Below are 17341 nucleotides of genomic sequence, written 5' to 3'. Positions count from 1 at the left end.
AATATTCGTGGTCGAAAAAAAAACAAAAAACAACATCGAAAATGGGTGACCCTTTCATTGCATTTTTTGCAATATTTTAATACTAGATGAAAACCCGGCTTCGCTCGGGTGAAATTTGACTCATAATACACAATTCTAGGTGCAAAATTTAGATAGATGTTTCTGTAGTCATCGGTTCTCAAAGAATCCCAACTATATTAATATTATAAATGCGAAAGTAACTCTGTCTGTCTGTCTGTCTGTCTGTCTGTTACGCTTTCCCGCTTAAACCTCGCAACCGATTTTGATGAAATTTGGCATAGAGATAGTTTGAGTCCCGGGAAAGAACATAGGATAGTTTTTATCCCGGTTTTTGAATCAGGGACGCGCGCGATAAAGTTTTTCTGTGACAGACAAAATTCCACGCGGGCGAAGCCGCGGGCGGAAAGCTAGTATTAAATATAGATTCATATAGCTTCGTTAGTTGTGTTTAATAAATATGGTAAATAAAAACTGCAAAAGTTTTTACACAAATTATTTTTATTTTAAATCACCACTCAAAATAAACTAAGACAAATTAACAAAACAATCAAATTCAATCGTTAATATAGGTTATGTAAATAACTCTTATTAAGGCGGTTATCACACTGCGCCGCGCTCCGCCGCGGAGCGCGGGGCGACAGATTTAATCATTGTATGCAAGTACCTCAGTTTGTATAGAAAACACGCGCGGAACTTCACACTGACAACGCGTCCACACGCGTGATTTTTTATATGAAAATCACGTTTTTCAGCGTAAAATAATGGGCAAAAATTTTTACGAACAGGAAGTCTATACTGATAAAATTGTAACATTGTAAGACGGCTTCGAGCAGTTCGACTCTCTTCTCTGTGTTGAAGATTTTCATGCCATCCGAGTTCTCCATTAGGAAAAAGTAGAGGAAAGGTTAAAGGGTCAATATTGGGACTGGTTGATTTGAGTGTACCTACTTAAATGTTGAGAATTAAACTTGTACAGAGAAGTCTATATTTAATGGAGGTTCACCGTTTTCTCCTACAAAGATGGCCGCTACCTCATTATTTGATGGTGTGTTATACCGATGCAAATCCAGAGATTTATGTTTATAAATCTGCATTGATACCGAATATTTGGGTCGATTTTCTGAGGCTGCTTTTAATTCCTCTTCTGCTAAAATTGCAGCCACCTTTTTGTATACTTTGACAAAAGGATTGAATTCATTGAGCATTGTTTGTAAGGATCTCATTATATTGCTTTTACATATGTTATTTCTAGAATCGGATAATCTTTCATTTAAGGCTGCTTCATCTTCAATTATATACAATTGGTTGTATTGTGGTTTATGACCTTGCAACGGAACCAAAGATCCAGTTTTTATATAAATTTGTCCTTGTACCCTATAAGTGAAAATTCCTGGAGGGAATGTGTTCAAGTTTGAATTAATGGATGCCATTGCAAATGCTGAATTATATAGTCGTATATTAACCTTAAAATGATTAGCATCAGACGTATTGCCTTTGTATAATCTAATAATATTTCTGGATCTATGTATATACCTTCCCATTATGACAACAATTTTTAAAATTATTTTTAATTTTTTCACTTAAAAAATGAAGTGCTTGACATTGAACACATTCATAAATCATAGAACCAACTGAATGTACTGATACTTGAATGGTGTTATTTGAAAGTGCTAAATATAAATAGTTAGTCCTGGGGGGCTGATATTCTGTACTAAGCCTGCTTGAATATTTACGTTTTTTTGGGGGTTTGCCCGCCATTTGATATGTTTTCTTTCTCTTCTTCTTCTAAAGAAATAAAATCACTGCTGACTGACAGCAGCTGTTTTTCCTTGTTGTTCGAAGAAGCATCATCACTGCTGACTGACAGTTGCTGTTTTTTCTTGTTGTCCGAAGAAGCATCATCAATCATCAATGAATCCTCGATTAGCGTCAACTCTTCGTTATCAACCTTAAAAGAGAAATAATATTTATGAATAGCTAATTTAAAGCTTTAATTTAAAGATTTAATTTAAATTTTTAATGCTATATTGTGTTACTCTTATTAAACAAATTTAATAAGATGTGATGAAAAAATAACACCACATGCAGGAATTGAACCTACATCCTCGACTTCTCCGTTGTCGCGCTCTTACCATCTGAGCTGAGTTTAATAAGAGAAATATATTTTATTTTTAGACAAATATTCAAATAATAATAAGTATTGTGAATGTATGTAGGTGTAGGTATATCCTCCCACCTCTACATTTATTTTACTTTACTCAGTGACCTACACTATTAACTTACCTGAAAGTCATCAAATAAATCTTGTGATGCAGCAGAAGCAGCTTTTTGCTTTTTAGGAAAAAGGTTTGATAGTGCCCGAGCCTTGTTTATTCTTAACTGCCTAATTGTTTCTAAGCCACAACACTCGCAATAATTGAAATTATCTGCAAAAATATATTACACAATTATTTATAATAAGAACCAGCCGAGCTCAAGTGGAACTTGCGCATGAAGGAGACTATTCCGTTATCGGAAAAAACGGTGCAAAAATCGTGTCTGTTTCTGTATATGTTGATAACAACTCAACACAGGCTATGCATGTGGTCATTTATTATTATTTGTCGGGTTAAATAAAAAAAATATTAAGCCGCTTACCGAGTATAATGTTGTCGCATTCCACATATCGACTGCACATTTGAATTTGTTTGCAGTTTCTTACAAATATTTTGCCATTACAAAAATTGCATGTCACTGGAATTTATCACTGTGCGAAACTAAATGACATTGACATTTGAACTTCAACTTTTATGGTTATGGCTAATATTCTTTTTCTGTGGTTGAATCGGCCAATATAAGGTTAAAAGAAAAAACACATAACAAAGAGTGTATCATAAAAATCGCGAAACGCACTGTGGGTCTAGACAAAGTGCAAATTATAATCGCAAACCAGTCGATAAGTGGTCGAAAAGCCCCTTTTTTGTATGGAGTTTTGACGGATTCGATTTTCGATTCGATCAAAAAGTGCGTTTTGTCTAGGGGGGCTGATCTCCATTTATTTATGGATCGATGACAACCCAGCAAAGAGGTAGTAAGGTTTTGGCGCTGATCGCATAGTGAGTGGATAGTGAACTACTAAAGATGGCGACAGCGGTTTGTTTGAAATTGTTTGTCAGTGCCATCGGAATTTAACGAAATTCTCCATTATCCGAATTTTGCGGATATATGTTGTCGACTCAAAATCGATATTTTTTTATGCTTTGTTATTCATATAAGGTTTCGATCCAGTCTACCGTACCCCTTGACGAAATTATTAATATAGAAATCTACGTACAATTTTCCGAGGGAATTTTCTTTTCACATGTTGTAAGGTTGTCCCATGATATTATTACATATAATACATGTTTATTACTTTATTATTCGTATATTTTCCACTTTAATTTTATTGTGCAATATTGTACTAACGATGACTTTGCAATTTGATACATTAAACTTCTTATAAACCAATTACATTCCCATTATGATATTAGAATTCCTCCGTACTTTATTAATAAGTTCATATGTTCACCAAGCCACGCTGAGACACTTAAACAGTGATTAAAGCGTGGCGCCTCAAGTGATTTGCATCAATCACGGGACACGTGACAATAAAGACACATCTGCTACACCTAGAGTGACCATGCTTCAGTAATGTCGTAGGACAAGTCTTCATAAATTGACTGAAGCCACGAAGCCACGCTGAGACACTTAAACAGTGATTAAAGCGTGGCCTCAAGTGATTTGCATCAATCGCGGTCCCGCACACGTGACAATAAAGACACATCTGCTACGTGTAGGGTGACAATGCTTCTGTACTGTCGTAGGACAAGTTTTCATAAGTTCACTGAAGCCACGAAGCCACGCTCCAGATGCTTAAACAGTGATTAAAGCGTGGCCTCAAGTGATTTGCATCAATCGCGGTCCCGCACACGTGACAATAAAGACACATCTGCTACGCGTAGGGTGACAATGCTTCAGTACTATCGTAGGACAAACATAGTTGGAAATTCAACTATAATAACTTTAATCCAAAACACTTTTATGGTACCTGACACTAAAATTAAACACATGAAATGGTCACGCTTCAAACACGTTTTTTGTTTTTATGTGTAGAATGAAGCTGCATGACAAGTAAGATGTAGCTGGACTATATTTTAAGACCTTTGTGTAAATGTATGAAATGTACCTGAAACATCAGTTACATGTACTTTGTTTTCAGTCGAGTAATAGTAGTGATCTATCCTATCATATTCTTACCACCAGAGTTAAGTATTGCCAAATATCTCAAAAATTACAAAAATATTGGTCTCCCCGTCATCCTCAATTCCGTTTCAAATTGAAACCTTCCGTTGCAGTTGACACGGGACAATTTATATGGAGATCCGAAACGGTGGTCACTCTATAGTTTTTGCGTCGTCTGTCCTCATTAAATTCTACTTATATAGGTAGCAGGCTAAATTATATTATTATACGTAACTAGCTTTTGCCCGCGGTTTTGCTCGTGTGGATTTCGATCTATCACAGAGGCCCATCACTAAAAACCTCAGAAACTGAGGTTTTTAGTTTGCGTGCTCATCTTTCTACTTATATGAACTTTTCATCGTAAGATTAACCGGGGACAAAAGGATACTATCTCTTTTGAATTTTGTTTTGTTCCGACTATCACACCAAACATCTTCCCAATAATTTAGTTTTTAGAACTAAGCAAAGTGCTTTACAGGATTCATCATCATCATCATCATCATTTCAGCCACGGGATGTCCACTGCTGAACATAGGCCTCCCCCAATGACTTCCACATCGCACGGCTAGTAGCGGCCTATATCCAGCGCCTTTCTGCTACCTTTACTTATAGGTTTTACAGGATTGATCCCCGGCAATTATTTACGGGACAGCCCAATTTCATAAAAAGTCCTACTTATTATTTTTTTCAAACAGACTGTTAGACTGCTATATTATGTTGTATTTATTTATTCTATTGCCTAAAAAATAAATATTTATTACTATTGCCAGTCCAATTGGAAATGGCAGAGGCTATGATAATAGAATCCCGACAATGTTGTGGTACTAACAAAGGAAAAGAGAAATATGTTCGCAACTTTGTTTAGTTGTTCCTTATCGTTCCGTTACAATGCACAATTCCCCAAAACACGTGATCACTGACCGAAAATACCGCCCTGATTTCGTTGGAAGGCTTTTTCCTAAGCTAATTACTTTTATTACTCGCATTAGAGTAAAAATATAAAGGGTCTGCTACAAAAGTGAACTAATTTTGGGGGTAATTAAAAACAAAATTATAGAACACTAGTTTAAATCCCAGATGTATATCTGAAACTCATTTGGTTTAATTTTATTGGCCCTTGTTTGCTTAGGGTAATCTTCCAATATGATGCTTAGGTCAACCAATCCTATTTCGCACTTTCATCTTCAGTCTGATTTAGTTTTCCATCAGGTAAAATGTAATCCAAGATCTTCCCGTGTGTAAACAATTTCATCATAATATAAAATATTAGCACAAAATAAATAACAATAACTCATGGAACCCTAAGAGTCGCATGAAGACCGTGGTACCAATCGATTTCTATTGTATTCGCTGGTACTTAAAGGGCTTGAGCCAGGTAGGCTCCTTAGCAAAGAATATGCCCTACACGTCACTGATTCTAGGTCACTTTATCTTTCGATTACACAATCCCCTCTTATTAGCAGATATACAAAAGAGCCTATTCATTCCCATTGATTGCGATTCTTCCAGTAGACTGGGAACAGTGTATTTGGTCTTACCGTTATATCAATTTGGTATATTTATTCCGAACGAATGTAAAAGGAGAGTGACAAACAAATTGCAGACCTCAGCTAACGCGCACCGCGCAAGAGATCGTAGGTTTGACCCCCTTACTCATTTGTGTAAGTATTTAACATATCGCGTATTCCCCTGTCCTAGGGTGAAAAAGTCCGTTTTTGTATGGTTACGTCAATGGTGTACCTCGTTCGCTTTCAGTAACTGAATTAGCAAAGAAAATAGACGGAACACACCGCCATACCGGGACCTGATAACGGAATGAGAGGCAAAAACCACAATACATGTGGTTGGTTTTAGAGTCCTCGCAGACTTACAGACTTTTTCGATAGTTTGGTCGTCTTCTTATTTGTATAGGAATCCAAATAGCCGATACCAAATCGGCGTAACGTGCGTATTTAAAAGTATTATAGCCCGATTAATCTACCAGGTGACAAACACTACTTTCATCTATAAAACAGCCCTTAGTCTTTAAAATCTTGTTTTTTGCAATTAATCCATAAGTAGCACATCGATCACCACGCTTAAAAAGCCACAGCTAAAAGCAAGTTACAGAATAAATCCGGAAATCCGGAGTGGAGATATTTATCAAGATTTTTGCGGAGTACACCCGCAGGGTGCAGTCTCGTCAACAGAACAGCTCTGATTTCCCACCGCGCACGGCTTACATTTTAATGTTCATTTGCGAAATAAATACCTCTTGTTTACTATTGTTAACGCGAGTTCTAATGAAGATAATGATGCACGTTTTAGTTTTCATTTAGAGTAAATTAAATTTAATGACGGATATAATTAAAATAACAAATGACTCGGAATATTATGTAATTGCATTGAGCTTTTTCAGGGTAGGACATTACAAAAACTTTTTTTTATAAATAGAAATCGCTAGAACGGTTGACTTTACACCTTATTGCTTTACGCCTTATAGAACTTTGACATAAAGTATGTCCATCTACATCATAAGCAGATATTTCTACCTGGTTCGGTAAATACGAGTAGGTATATTATCGTAATTTGAACTGATACAAGTCGCAAAACCGCATTATTGATTTTAAAAACTACTGGCATAACTATAAATTTCTACTAGCTCCCATTTTTAGTGGTAAGCAGGTAGTTTCTACTTAGTTAACAGAACAATGCCTTTGCCCCTGGGAAATATGCGATGCAGGCGCCCGAAGAGGGTGCAATAGCGCCCCCTGCCTGAAACTTGGCATTCCTCATTGTAAGTTTTCCTTCTTCATTTTAGGAATAGTTCTTGACAATTATTACACGCTATGAATGTTTTTACGTATTTATGGAGGTTACGAACATGTATTATATGGGAATTTATTCGAAAAAAATTGTAGGCTTTTACTACTAACTTTCATAACCCACATATGGATTATTAATGTATCGTTAGTAATATGTACCATACTCGCCAAGAGAATATGTTTTAAACAATACTTTCAAATCACAGTTTTTGACCAAAAAAACACCGTTGATCTGTTTTGCGCTGTATTATTGTCTATATGCTTACTAATTAGTTATCCTGAACACAGTATCTAATCAGGCGGGCAATGTAATCAAACGAGCAATGTATCGGTGGACCGATGATCTCTTATTATTTGCTACATGATTTGGTTTACGCGTTCTGGCAGATGGAAATCTGCATTATTAATTACTTCAAATAATTATTATCCTGCGAGCGTGTATATTTACCCAGTTAGACGTGTCTGTGACATGGTATGAAGTAGATTGTTATGAGTCTAGAATTTGATGATTTGTGTAACAGGATTTCATTACAGATTGTTAATAATTATTGTCTATTGTGATTGAACCTCACATTTAGTATACTTACTACGTAGTACATTCAAGAAGATTTCTAGTAATATGCAATCCTTTTAACTTCCTACTGCTTTTATTCAAACAGCATCCTTTCTACGGAAATTGGCTAAATTTTATAGGTACATAATTGGAACAGTTTCGTGTACTCAAATCAAACATTTAGTCGTCCAAAACATGTATTGGAATACGAAAAATTTTAGTTTAAATTGAAAAATCAAAACACAAACTTAGCGAGCTGAAAGTTCTTAATGGGGGCCATTACTGAGTTTGTTAACGTAAACATTGAACTAAAAACAGTCAACAATGTTTCTGACGTACGCTCAGAAATTATTACAACTACAAGTTTCTTAAAGCAATCTCATAAGTGGAATGTAGCACGAGTTGGACAACTTCTGGAAATTCAATATTTTGAAGCGGAGTCAAACAGAGTTTTAAAGGCGGCCACCATAAAATAGTAAACACGATTTCTGGTTCCGAAGCGAAATGAAGATGCGGTAGGGTCAAGTGTCAGGTTCTCAAACGTCCTTTTTTCTGGAAACGCAAGTCCTCAAGCAACTTCTACTCCTGCAAGCTCCTAAGCAACTTAAGGCCAAATAAAAAGAGGTTTCTTTAACTCTATAATATATTGCAATTGGAATTAGAACTTTCCAGCCCTAAAGGTTGAGATTTTATTTTTTTTTAAATCAAAATCAGAATATTTATTTAGTTTAGGCCACAAGTGGCACTTATGAAAGTCAAAATATATATTTACAATATATTTTTGTAGAGTAAAGAACATTTCCATGATTTATCAAAGATCATACGGGCATGTGCCAGGGTTGGGTCGATCAGTGGACGTTGACATATTTCCGAGCAATAAGTGACATTGACATAAGCAGACGTCAAAAAGCACACGCGAACACCATGTCCAAGGGATCTAAAGAAACATGGCGTTACTGCGTCCATGTTTGTTGTGTAGTAAGTATGCTGAAGGCAAGCCAAGCCAAATCTGTGAGTCGAGCGCACGCGCTCACGGCTCAATCTGACCAAGTTAGATTTGATTCTAGTTTGCTCACGAGTGTTGCGAGTTCACTCGCGAACTGGACCGGACTCAGCCTGTCAAATGTTTTGATGTCATTCAAAATTGAAGGCTTTACAATACATAGCGGTACCTACTATACGGGGTGGAAAGGATAAGTGATCTCACTCGATTATTTCTAAACTTTACAAGATATCGAAAAACTGTACCAAATGTATGAAAGCCGGGAAACATTGAATTTTCGGATAGATCCAGTTTATTCTGTAACCTATTATTGGTATCGTTTGAAAGAGCCCATAAAGCACTTTCAGAATGAGTAACTAGGTTTTTGATATCTTGTATAGTTTAGAAATAATCGAATGAGATCACTTATCGTTTCCACCATGTATACTTCTTATTCGTTGCGCTCTTGGCAGAGCGATCGTGGTCACGTTGAGGCGTTGTTCACATCGGTTGTAGAGGCGGATACAACTCTCCGCACGATCTCCCTCCATCTCTCTCTATTGTCAGACTGTCTGGTGCTGCTTTCACTTGGTCGGTCCAGCGCATTGGTGACCTGCCACCCTGTATACCTACTGTCAAATGTGTCGAATCTAGAAAAGTCACACTTTAACGCCTAATTACAGCCTATTGTATCTACAACATACATTAACAAGCTAGGCTTTGCTGCCTGATTAGATACCGTGCCGCTTCCGACCCGGCCATGCGTGGCACAAAGCGTTAATACGCAATATGTGCCGCTTAATTTTGAGCCGCGCACAGAGTTCATTCATTTAGTCGGATTTAACAAAATAGGACATTGAATAGGATGTGTTTTATTAACATAATTGGGAGGTTTGCACCGATTATCCCCCAAATCCTTGCACTGTGGTTGAAAGCTGACCAATAGCGCGCTTCCTTTTACTAGACATAAATTAGGGTTTAAATACGCGCGATACGATACGCTAAATAAAACGCGTGCGTTTGAAATATTATAGAAAACTGCAGGATGAACGCATTGAGTTTTCTTACCAACCGCAAAAATTATATTATTTCTCTACATAACATATTCAATCATAAGACGTGTGGTAAAATCATTGAGTTTTAGGAGAAGAATTTACTACCTCTTAAATGAAAGTTTACCCAAAAATTATTAGCACAACAACCTTACAGAGATTGTTGATAGCTTAAATCCAAAGTTAAGAATCCCAGATGATCTCCAACTACAGTGCTTGGGCATGTTTCAGACAATTAAGCAGTAGCGCGCTTCCTCTGGGCTTACACAATTAGCGCTCATCAGGACGCGCCTTTGTGATGCAAATGCATTGTTTTGCGAGCCCGTTGGAATAAAAACAACGCCGTTACACAACTTTTGTACGTATGAACTTAAATATTCTTTACAGATTTGCTAATAACCTGGGAGTCTTATACGGGTCAAAGTAGAACGACCTAGTTACTATTTCAAGTTGCTCTTTGTATTACGATTAAAGTGTTTAAGTAGACTAGTTTACTATCTGTCATTTATTAAATTAAATATCTTTGGCTTGCTGAACTTGTTGAAACAAGGCAAAACTTCGATACTTTTCAGTGATTTTGCTACTGGCAGATGTTAACAGCTTCGGGATTAGTATCCTTAATATTTTATATTTAAACTTTTTCGTTATGTACATAAATCTCATTTGATTGACTTCGAATGGATGGCAGCATGAAATGCCAGATAAAACAAACTATTGTGCATTATGTATGGTGTTCCTTCCCAACTTACCCAGCAGAATTGACTTCATTTGGGGTGAAATGAGGAATTCTCATTCTCCAAGAATGGTCACCATTTCAGTCATGTCTCTACATATCATAATACTTCTGACTCTTCTTACATCTCTTTACAATTTTTTTTTACAGTTCCTAAATAAGTAGTCGTAGTCATGTGTGAGAATAAATAATATCACACCAGCCATTCCATAAGATATACGGGTATTTATAAGACGAAAGAAGCTATTATACTCCGCAATTTCCCGGGTAATCCCCGAAATATAACCGTATAAGGCTCATGACAACGTTAAGTGCGTTGCAATCCAGTTTCTGTTCCCGCAAATTGAATTTCCGTATTGACATGCGGCACGAGCAACGTTTCATTTTTATGGACGATTTAGATGATTTAGTCAATAAATGGAGATGAGTGCAGAAAATACTTTGAAAGGACTGTTTCAGGAATTAAACATACTCTCAATAAAACTTATACCGAAAACAGCTTACGTGAAAGAACATTTCTTATTGATTTTTTGTTATTATTTTTGTGTATTTTATCACGTCATCAAGTCCCAAACTACACAAAGTTGCCACTAAGGTATAGTTAATTAGTTACCTAACTTAAAAAAAATATTACGCACTGATCGAAAGCGTGACCTCTGAAATAGTTACTAAGCTAGGTGGCCGTCAAAATGTATTCAATTCATATTTCGAATTACATAAATACATACACAGCCCGATGCGCCCTTCGTCCTCAAGACGACACTGTCATTTGTTTTGTTAATTAGAACGCGTGAGTAATTGTCGGCTCGTGCCGTCTACAATCGGCAATGATTCCATGATTTATCTGGCCCGGGTTGCTCCGCAGTAAATTCGAATAATATTACTGCCCAATAAATAATCAACTCGGGTTTGCGAATAAGGTTCTCACGTACGAAGAATACCTAGGACCATTCGGATACTTTCCGTTGATGTTGTAAGATTGTTGAGAAGTTGATGAGAAAGAGAGCGATTAAGGAACAAATAAATGCGCAAATACCTTTACAACCTGCTTGGCCATCGTTGAGAGTGCATGCCAAACCCTTCATTAACCTGTCTAGCAAAGCCCATTTTAAATTACAATATTATTTATAAAAACTATGCCTATCCCAAAGGGATTCAATCCCTTTGTGGAGACGAAGATCTCTACGTTAGATATTTAACTTACATACTATAAGTTAAAGTTTGGATAATAATTCATGTTATAGTACATATAGAGTATTATTTTATCGTTGACTTTAGTCTTCAGATTGACTCTTAATCTACAAACTCTACTGTCTACTTAGTTACGACATCTTTATTATAAGTTGTTGCAATTCACGAAGGCGAGTGAGCTTTAGGCTTGCTACTGTTCGTTTTCCTAAAGTTTTGATAGACATTACACTATCGTTATGTGCATGTACACGTACACACACAAGTAAAGCTCACTCGCCTTCGTGAGTTGCAAGAACTTAAAGGTGGGAAGAGGTGGGAAGTCATGGGTACACAACACGTAACCCCATGCATGACAGTGCAATGCTGCCAACCGGAATACACTACTACTTGGTAATGTTCCACGTTCAAATCCTGACGCACGCATTAAAGGGTTAACGGCTAGTATTAGCTGCCGCCTGGCGGCGCCACGTACGCAGTGCAATTTCGCCCGGAATCCAAACCTTTATCACGTCATACCAGCTGCAGCACGGTATAGGAATGTTTTTGACAGAGGTTTCTCTGTGAATGTGGTCAAAATGAGTGCACCGTTAATTAGCCTATTATGTTATTATGAAACAGTTTGTTTCGTCTGTAATTTGGACTTTTTTTAAATAAATAAATAAACAATTATAAGGTATGTTGACTAATTCCAAGACATTTGAAACACTATTATAAATCAAAAATATTATTATGTTTTAACACATTTTTTTTCCCATTAAAAATAAATATAGTTATTTATGTAACTATTATGACGAACAAGTGACATAAAAAAACAGCAGTAACTATTCAAAAATTCATATTTTTTTATTTATTCTATCTGCAAGCAGGCCTTTATAGAGCACTTATTCGAATGAAATAAACTATGACGCCGATCAGATTAGTGATTTTGATATTTCAAAAACCTCATCGTTATAGCCATCAGTGTTCAGTTCAAAAGTTCAAACTGTGTGGGTGTATACCAAAGGTGACTGATCTCACTTCACTCGCGCTTCAGCTGCCCGCCAAATTTCCGTCCCGACAGGTGGCGCTGGGTGCGATTAATTTTGCACTGAATTGTATGACGCCGCTCTCTGACTCTCTGTACCCCATATGACACATTTCAGATTCAGTTAGAACACAGAGAAGCTACTATTGTGGATAAGTATTAATATACTTATCCACAATAGTAGTAGTAGTAGGAAGGAAGATATTAATTATCTTCCTTCCTTCCTTTATGTCAGTACTAATTAAAATAATGCTGTAACAGACTATTATAAGTTGTTGTATAAATTGTAGCATAAAATCTCCATGTCTACGTACCTACCTCTCCATACTCCATGAGCATTTAATGAGGACAATTATTGTTTAAATTTAGTTCAAAATTATTTCTACTGACAACTCATAAATCTCACGGATCTCTAAATTCATCATCATAATTTCAGCCACGGGATGTCCACTGCTGAACATATTCCTCCCCCAATGATTTCCATATCGCCCGGTTGGTAGCAGCCTTCAGCCAGCGCCTTCCTGATCTTTATGAGATAATCCATCCACCTTGTAGCTTCCACTCCAGAACCTTATCTCTAAATTACTTATTTTTAATCCCAACACACATTTTCTCTTTATTTAGCGTTATAGAGCCCTAATCAATATAATACAAGTTTGCGTTCAAACCGTGAACTACGAAGTTTATCCACGTCAGACGATACTTTGATGCAGATGGGAGAGGGCTGTTGCTGGTGCTAGTTAGTAACTTTTAATTTGAGATCTAAACGACTGTAATCCATAGTTTTAGTTCAGTGGTAAATTAACGCTGGAGGTTGGTTTAATGTTTGGCCAAAGGTTGGAATTAATTTTCCACGCGTGGTATTTGAAGTACCTAAGACAAACAATTTAAATACTCTGCAATATGTTTTGTTTTTTAATATGCGAATTGTAGTATAAACATAAAATACATTTCCTTTTAACGCGACTACCGAACGTAAATTAAAATTAATGATTTTTATTTTGACATAAATTAATGAAATAATTAATTAAAACGTCATCATCGATTAGTATAGGTAGTATTTTTGAGTGGCTGTTGTGATATTGTTCAGTAAATTAACCCCCTTTCTAATAAAAGTCACACACTCGTTGAACACTCGTTTATAGTGACAATTTGTATGGAAATGTCATTTTAAACTGCTATTCAACGCACTTGTAACTTTTTAGGGTGTTAGAATCAGGGTTAAACCAATTTTTTCACCATTTTAACGAATGTGGTTTTAAGAAATAATTAATTAGTGCAAAAGAGCGTCAATAAAGTGCTTGTTTTAATAATTACACATTCATTTAACCATTGCGGTTTGTTTGTATATTCATGAATTGTTCGCACACGTATTGTATTCTGTGTTATTGTTTAATTCCAACAAATTTACGGTAGAGGAATTCGATATTGTTGTAATTTATTTAAAGTTATAAATATGAAATAAAATCAAATTGAAAGTAAATACAGATGTGGCATTAAGTGTTTTATTAAGATGAATAACATCGCATACAACAGTTACTAGCTTTTTGGATATCAATGAATTTTATGGAGATCCTTCATAAAATATTACTTTACGATGAAAATTGCCTCATCATATAATATTTTCATGTTGATATAACTTATTGATAAGTTGTTAAACCTTATTATTATCTAGATCTGCTCACAGTGCTCACCCTACATATATTTATGAATAACGACTTTTACATTACACTCGTTATAACATTATGCATACAAAAAGCAAATAGCGTCCATAATGACCATTAAAAACTTCAAGCAAAGCGATACAATAACCGAGCAGTTATAACAACCATTTTAACACAACTGGAACCCGGAACGGCAGGCGGAAACCAATGCGTCCTGACCTCCTGCCGGCTTTGTATTACTTTAATAAAGGAACTTCTTTTTTTAAGTAAAGGGGTCTTCATATAGTGGACTTTTAATGTTCGTTGCAGTGCAGTAGCGGAATGAAAATTAAACTGGCCCTCAGCTAGCCGTGGTAAAGCACCTCGACTGCTGACCGTGGCTTTCTTTTCCACAATGGCTCTGGTTGGATACAAAAATAAACACGGAAAATCTACGTCAAAACTTGTAAAAATAGGTAGGTATATCTACACATACATGCCATAACTATGATTAGAAATTACGTGAATCATAATTCACAATTAAATTACTCGCCCACTCACGAACTACATATATATTTAAAATAAAAAATAAAAATAAGATCTACTAATTGTATCATTTGTTATTACATAACTGGACAGTCAAATCAAATCAACAAAGAAGAGAAATTGCGTAACGTTGCCGTTTTATTGAGAAACTACATCTACCGTTATGTTTCATTATAAACTGTTAGTTATTTTAGTTAATAAACTTGTCATTATTGAGAACATGCCACTTTCATAACAATTTTCCTTTGAAGCAATAATAAGCATTTATAATTTTCATCATGGATGAAAATATTCGTAGTATAAGAACAAACTCGTAGCTGAAGCTACGTCGTAGTAGAAACTACGCCGTAGTAGAGCTTCGTAGCATCGTACATTTAATCAGTCTATATTTTCCCAGCCTGTTTTGTATCTCTACCAATAAATTGAAATGTTAATTTCGATGTCCTTTCATTAATGTAATTGGCTCTACGGTTTAATTAAGTACATTAAATAAAGTAGCATATTCATCAATCACCAATTTGCAGACGAGTTGTGATCTTATTCCTATTTCAGTGAAGGAATATCATATTACATTATATCATTTTATAGTAAATTATGTAGTTGAAAGGCACTTTAAGTCGCCGGCATAAAAAGTCGTGTGCTCGATTCCCACATTAGGCAATTCGATTTTTTCTAGTTATTTAGGTACTATGTATGTAGTTTGAGATGCGAAAAGCTACATTTTAATAGGTCACTTTAAGATTAATTCATACTATACTAATATCACCTCAGTCTGGTGCTATAAAAAGGACCCATATTATTTAAAAGAACTCATGAATGGAGTAGATTAGACTGTTCCTAATATCTGCACTATTCAATTTCCTTGCAGTGACACCGTGCCCACAGACCTCGGAATGGTTTCTAGTGCTATAAATTTTTACTGCGTACTCGAATTGTGACTTTAATTACTGGTACTATTAAGCTATGAACATAATGACCGGCAATAAGTTAAATAAGGATATAGCCTATTAAAGACACCAGGGACCTATAAAACTAGGTCTTGTTGATTAAACCAACGTGGTCTTTGTGGAATAGGTTGATGAAAAGTTTCTAGGCCACTATTGGTGATACCAAAGTTTAAGATCTTATGTCGTCTATTAAAGAGATACTTAAACTTAGGTAGGAATATTCCGGTATGATGACGGTAACGCGCTAGGAGGTTGCTCGAGTTAGTGGAGTTGACTAAAAAGCTTTCTAATCTTATGTCAATTGGCTTTATTTTCAGTTTTCACATTTTGATATTATATTAATACAAGGATATTTTTTCCTGTAAACTGCAAAGTACTTTAAGAAAGGTTGAAAAACCCTGTTTAAGATCTCTCTTTATAAGATTAATCTAGGACATTCCTTACAAATCCTACAATTTCAAAAATCACCCAGAAGCTCTGAATGGCTTAAAAAACACTGTGTAAACATGGTTTAGAATAATGCGGAAACAAAATAGTATTTTATCACTGTGCCATAAAAGCTTTTTGGATGTCAATTTTTACACAAACCATTTTATGGTGATACAGTGCTGCCCTCTGGGAAATCTCTGACAGAAATTGTTTTGAAATGACTCGTTTTAAAGTTGGCTATACACTGCGGACGCGGTATTAGTTTAAAGTTTATTGCACACATGCGATGCCGCTTCAAAATAAAACCTACTGGAACAACAAAAAGTTTGTATGAGTTTAAGTACTTATTGGTACGTTCTGAGTGTTCAGTGTTAGTTAGGAAGGTACTTACCTACTTTATCTCGTAGAATAACCATCTGTAAATAATACGTTTATTTCATTAGTAAATAAAAAGTTAAATAAATAATTTAAAATTCCGCCAATTTATGACCATAAAAAGTAAATGTATGATTTTTCAAAATAAGCCCTAGAAAACGTGTGCTCCCATTCTTTCTAGCATTCGCAACTTGTATTTAGAATTCCCCTTCGTGAATGGAACTCGCACTTTTGACTTGTAAATGCGGGGCTGTCAACTTGTTTTCTTACATTTAACACACGGGCAGGTGAACGCAATCCCTGTGATGCCAAACTCTATGCTGATTCGCAATTTGTTTTGCAAATGAAACTATTTGAAAGACCAACAATCCTGTGCTAGGGTTAAGGCGCCTGTTTGCGTCCACTGCCCTTTTGGCGTGCAAACGACGGATAATTAACTCTATCACTGTAAAATAACTAAAAACACTAACAAAATCGCAAGCTTCTTATGAATGCTTTAATTAACCGTATTTTAGATTATTACCATGTAAGACTATACAATCTGTCATAAGACTATTTTTAACATACATCCAAGCATTTATTTACTTTTAAAAAATCGTAAGTATTTTTTACTGTTTTAAAAGAGTGATTTTTTCGACACAATTAACTAGGTGGATGGAAACAGGCTTCATGACCCTACTGCCGTCCACGCTGTGTGTTGCTAATTCCACTTCGTTAACTGACATAGTTTTTGCATTTAAAACACTTCGTTATTTACGTTAACTACATTATTCCATATTAA

The 17341-nt window shown here is 35.7% G+C and overlaps 1 long non-coding RNA gene across 1 annotated transcript; it reads right to left on the bottom strand.

The window, feature by feature from the left end:
• Positions 1-501: 501 nt before the first annotated feature.
• On the bottom strand, positions 502-2893 carry LOC135081759 (uncharacterized). Its single transcript, XR_010259256.1, has 3 exons — positions 2659-2893; positions 2305-2447; positions 502-1969 (listed from the first exon to the last, which is right to left on the bottom strand). It is a non-coding gene; the product is annotated as an uncharacterized LOC135081759 (long non-coding RNA).
• Positions 2894-17341: the final 14448 nt, after the last annotated feature.

The sequence above is a fragment of the Ostrinia nubilalis genome, chromosome 20 (genome assembly GCF_963855985.1).
Source record: "Ostrinia nubilalis chromosome 20, ilOstNubi1.1, whole genome shotgun sequence".
Classification (NCBI taxonomy): Eukaryota; Metazoa; Arthropoda; class Insecta; order Lepidoptera; family Crambidae; genus Ostrinia; species Ostrinia nubilalis.
This window is presented reverse-complemented; position numbering and strand designations above follow the sequence as displayed.